Source organism: Macaca nemestrina, chromosome 5 (assembly GCF_043159975.1).
Source record: "Macaca nemestrina isolate mMacNem1 chromosome 5, mMacNem.hap1, whole genome shotgun sequence".
NCBI lineage: Eukaryota > Metazoa > Chordata > Mammalia > Primates > Cercopithecidae > Macaca > Macaca nemestrina.
The window spans coordinates 46,759,053-46,764,805 of NC_092129.1; the positions used below are offsets into that span (position 1 = coordinate 46,759,053).

General features: G+C 35.0%; 1 pseudogene; it reads right to left on the reverse strand.

The window, feature by feature from the left end:
* Positions 1 to 499: 499 nt before the first annotated feature.
* On the reverse strand, positions 500 to 1,157 carry LOC105465740 (high mobility group protein B1-like; annotated as a pseudogene).
* Positions 1,158 to 5,753: the final 4,596 nt, after the last annotated feature.

Below are 5,753 nucleotides of genomic sequence, written 5' to 3' on the forward strand. Positions count from 1 at the left end.
AAAATTTCACACCTATGAAAAGGACAACAATATCAATTTAAAATAAATGTATTTACTTAGAAGCATTCAGAATGTTAACAAAACAGCTGCAACTTTCTTTTTTCTTTTTTTGCAATTACAGAGTGGTATTCAGTTAATAGAACAACAATTATTTCGTATAAGCTGCATCAGAGACAACTGAAAATGAAAAAACTACCATCCCCATATATAACTAATTTGTGCTGTGCACCAACAAGAACCTGCTTTAAATTTCCATGCCAATTTACAACCCCCATACTGTACCAGGCAAGGTTAGTGGCTATTGAAAATACCACCAGGACAGGGCTATCTAAAGACATATTCGGTAGTGTGTTAACTATACAAAAAAAAGATACTGTGCAGTTTAAAAACAAATCTTACACAGCCTTACATTTCACTTTTTTTTCTTTAAAAAGAGTGAGTTGTGTACAGGGGGGTTCAATGGTTTGTAGACAAGAAAAAAAATTGCGCTAGAACCAACTTATTCATCATCATCCTCTTCTTCTTCATCTTCATCTTCATCTTCCTCCTCATCCTCTTCATCTTCTTCATCTTCCTCCTCTTCCTTCTTTTTCTTGCTTTTTTCAGCCTTGACAAACTCCCTTTTTTGCTGCATCAGGCTTTCCTTTAGCTCAATGTGCAGCAATATCCTTTTTGTATTTTTCCTTCAGCTTCGCAGCCTTCTTTTCATAAGGCTACTTGTCATCTGCAGCAGTGTTATTCCACATCTCTCCCAGTTTCTTCGCAACATCACCAATGGACAGGCCAGGATGTTCTCCTTTGATTTTTGGGCGATACTCAGAGCAGAACAGGATTGGGTGCATTGGGATCCTTGAACTTCTTTTTTGTCTCCCCTTTGGGAAGGATATAGGTTTTCATTTCTCTTTCATAACGGGCCTGTCTGCCTTTGCCATATCTTCAAATTTTCCTTTCTCTTTAGCAGACATGGTCTTCCACCTCTCTGAGCACTTCTGAGAAAACTCTGAGAAGTTGACTGAAGCATCTGGGTGCTGCTTCTTGTGCTCCTCCCGACAAGTTAGCACAAAAAATGCATATGATGACATTTTGCCTCTCGGCTTCTTAGGATCTCCTTTGCCCATGTTTAGTTATTTTTCCTCAGCAAGGCACCGAGTCGCCCAGCACCCGTCTGGCTCTCACTTGCCCCTGCGCTATCACTATGGAGCTCAATGTACTGCAATGGCTGTCGCTCAATCATTATTATTATTGTACTAGTTCAGGTATTTATGTCTTTTTTTCTAGGTTATTATGTAAAACTTTTGTTTATATTCAAGCTCTTTCCAATCCAATTTATTATCTTAATGCAATATTCTTTTTTCAAAACCTTCCCCATACTCAAAAGATATTGGCTATTTGTAGTCTATAAAAACCTAGAGACTGTAAATTCCTCCACATTTCATATCTGTCATTAAGCCTGGATCTGCTCACCGAAATGCTTCAATCCTGGGATTATGGTTAGATATGTTAGTGGTGCCACATATTTGAGTTACCAGTGGTGATTCCTTACAGGTCTGCAGCAACCTCAATTCTTGCCTCCTCTGAAGAAAGAATTTGATGGAGGAGCATAAGACTGAATAAGAGACCAAGGCAAGCTTTAGAGAAGGAGTGAAAGTTTATTAACAAGCTTTAGAGCAAAAATGAAAAGAAAGTAAAGTACATTTGGAAGACGGCCAAGTGGACATCTTGGAGGACAAGCGTGGGATTTGACCTTTTGACTTGGGGGTTTTAGATGTCAGCATACTTCCAGGATCTTGTGTCCCTTCTCCCCTGATTCTTCCCGTGGGGTGGGTTGTCCACATGTGCAATGGCCTTGTGGAGGGAATGCACATGTGGAGGGGAGCATGCACAGTGTGTTTAGTGGAGTTGTATGCATGTTCACTTGAGGCATTCTTCCATTACCAGTGGAATGTCCCTGGAAGGTAATGTACCTGTTAAACTCCGCTATTTTACCTTTTAATGCACATGCTTGAGCACACTCACTCAACTCCTGGCATCTTATCCAGAAGCTGCTTATCACTAGTTTCAGGCCTTTTCTTTTTTTTCTTTTTTTTCTTTTTTCTTTTTCTTTTTTTTTTTTTTTTTTTTGAGATGGAGTCTCACTCAGCTGCCCAGGATAGAGGGCAGTGATTTGATCTCGGCTCACTGCAAACACTGTCTCCAGGGTTCAAGTGATTCTCCCATCTCAACCTCCCTAGTAGCTTGGATTACAGGCAGCCGCCATCATGCCCGGCTAATTTTTGTATTTTAGTAGAGGCGGGGTTTCACCACATTGGCCAGACTGGTCTTGTCCTAACCTCAGGTGATCCGCCTGTCTCGGCCTCCCAAAATGCTAAGATTACAGAAGTGAGCCATCATGCCTGGCCTGTTTCAGGTATTTTCTACCTATGGGGACAATGCCTTTCCTTGGTGCTGGCTGCAACCAGTTATTATTTGAGAGAGACAGTTAGCAACCGCCTGACTATCACCTGATGGGCACCTAACATTCCTAGTTGGTGGTGAGGGGGCGTCCCTTGCCTGACTACCTACTGTAACAGAGATCATATATCATTCTATGGTGAAAAATGACAGCTGAAAGTGAAATTTACATTTAGATCAATTTCAGCTCAATTCTAAAAAGATATTTTAGGGAAGTAGAAATACTTTATTCCAGAAGATATTATTTAGTTACACAGAAGAACTTAAGACACAGAGTGATACTATATATGGAATAATGGGAAGGGTTATTCTGCTTTCTGACAGAAGTTGAATTAGATTAACTGGAATATCTTTTCGAATTAAATGTCTGTGAAACTTTTGATAACATCTTAAAAATTCAAATTTTCCATTTTATACTTTAAGGAAATATTTAACTGTGCTCTTCTTAATGCTTCCAAAATGAAGTATTTTCATTCTCAACACCCTATGCTGGAGTTATTTAATTCAAACAGAAAGAAAAGAAAAGAAAGCCTCAGAGTTCATAAGAATGCTGTGATGAGTGTGATAACATGTTATCTACAGCCTTTGAGCCCTTTGAAGATAAGCTGTTGAATAATGTCACTACATTATTATTACAGTTAGAATATAAATACAGGTTTAGCATCTTGTCAAGATAATACAACTATCAAAAGACTACAAAGTGAGAAATTCACTTGTGCAATTTTAAAGGAATGAGGCAAGATTCAAAAGATAAAATCAAACAAAAGATACCGTATTTTATTATCTTTATATATCCTTTTCATAAAAATAAGTCATAAGAATATACATAAATAGATTAATTAATTTTAAATTTAAGTTTAGTTGCCTATTACTTTATGTGGGAGAGTATTTTGAGCAGTCCAAATGACCTTAATTGAAATAAAATTGTTCAACTGATTTATTTACATTTAGATGAATATCAGTTTTTAAACTGGACATTAACATTTGTGTTAAAACTAAAAATTAGTCATAATTATTATGTCTCTATGTTTCAGTTAATTAAATATTATGATTACTATAAAAAAGAAATAATTTTAGTATTTTAGCATTATTGCCTTTAAAGCAATTTTTTTCACAGTGTATAGTCCTTTGATGGAAGTCATTTGGGTTATTCCTCAAAACTAAACAATTGCTTAATTACCCCAAGGCACAGAATCCACACTACAATTTTAAAACATCAAAATGGGAAAAGTAATTAGTCTCTTGAGTATAATTAATCCATCTACTAAGAATTGGGCCAAATTGTAGTTTAGTGTTCTCTAGAATTTGGAAGCCAATTTTAATTACACTGAAACGCTGAACTTGAAGCTTGTGGACTTTGGCTCTAAAAGTAAGTTAAATCTTTATATTTACTGTGGGCTTGACAAAACAGAGGGCACATGGAAAGGAAGGTTTTACTTCCAAAGTGAGACATCTACAGCAAAACTTCAGGATTGTTTATTCTTCTTTTATAAGCTAGATATTGTTTAAGGACCATAGAGTGTTTGATAGGCATTTCATAAAGCAGATGCAGTTTCTTTCTACTGCACTTTCATTGACAAATATCAAGCACAGAGTTACTGGATATTAACACAGAGAAAAAGACATAAAAAACTAATAATTTTTACAGTAAACTTTAGAGAAAGAATGTTATTAGCAGCAGAATTTGGTGCACTTTGCAAAATATCTATGCATCAAATGATTATTTCAGCAAATGATCACTTCAGCAAATGATCAACTCAACAAAACATTTGTTCGCTGTATTTACTTAATTTAGTAATGCAATGTTTTTAAGAATGCATGAATTTCTCATTAATTCACACTGTTTTAATATCTTTCAAAGGTTTCTACAGAATTTTCAATTTGTAGTAGCAGTTTAAGAAATGTATTTGACAAAAGCTAAGGGCTATAGGAAAGTTTAAATTTCCTTTCAATATATTTGGTATTCATAAAAGCCTATTTGTTTTCACCTGTGGCCTAAATTTAAGCATCACTTTACAGTGTTCAGTCTGTGCTAATATATTGTGAATCATTTGCAATATAATACTTATGTAATAAGCCATGTATCATTACCAAGATGCCTTCTACAATTTTTCAAGTAAGAAATTGTTTCTCATATCTATATCACTCAGAAGTGAAAATATACTGAGCTTCATTTATTTCTTATATATTACCTGTATTTCAAATTTTTAAAGAATTTCTAAGCAAAGCCTTCCTTTGCTCTTTTGCATGCATGGCTAATGTACATAGAATTAAAGATACAAATAGTGCTGCAAATTTAATTAATATAGTAATCCTTTCTAGGAAAATCCCTAAAAATAAACATAATAAAGATGGCAGGGGATATATCAAAAACAAACAAATATTTACTGAGGCATGTAGAGAAAATACAAACAAATGAAAGCCACATTCCTTTCCTGACTAGGAAGATGAAATGCAAACTTTACTTCCCTCTGTGATCATTGAAACACTTTATGTGAAAAATAACGTAAAACAAAGTCAAACTGGCATTGTGGATGACAGTATTTATTCACTCGTGTATGGAGGTTCAGAAGAAAAGTGAAATTCAAGGTTGGCTTAATTTGTTGACTTAATTATGTCTAAAATCTATTTATTTTTAAATATTTTCTTACTGGCATGTTTTTAGCTTTATACTAAAGCTAAAATTGACTTTTTTCCTGATTGCAAGTCAATTGCCAAAACCTCCCTGAGCTAGAATATTCCTCATCCACATGGTGGGCAATTTGGGGCAGGGCATGGAGAGAGAAGAAGAGAGAAAGACAGCTGTATCTCTCTTACAAACTTCAAGCAAAAATCCTGAAATCCATTCTAATTGGCTAACCTTAAATTATGTGGCCAGTTCTTAACTAGTCACTACAATGAAGAAAGTGCCAGATGCTGATTAATTTAAGCCAATAAAGAGCTACCTTCGGAATGGAAACCAAATTTCTTGGCAAGTATTCAAGAATAATAATAGAAGTGAGGTTGGAAATAAAAATAAAATGCTCTACACACTTTCCAAATTAGTTGTTATTTACCATATAGGCATTTAAATTAAGTGGTGTTGGGAGAACTTGAGAAATTTGTTCTAATTTCATCTAGAAAAGTATCTCTAAATTCAAATGTTTATAAGGTCAAAGTAGTTAAACTAACAAAATCAAGTCAAATGAAAGTGCATTTATAATATGCAAAGACAGGGTAAACCTGTTTTTTATTTCCTAACTTGGACACTATAAGAGTAATTATTAGTCTAGGTAAGAGTTACAACCTACCATCCCATGCAA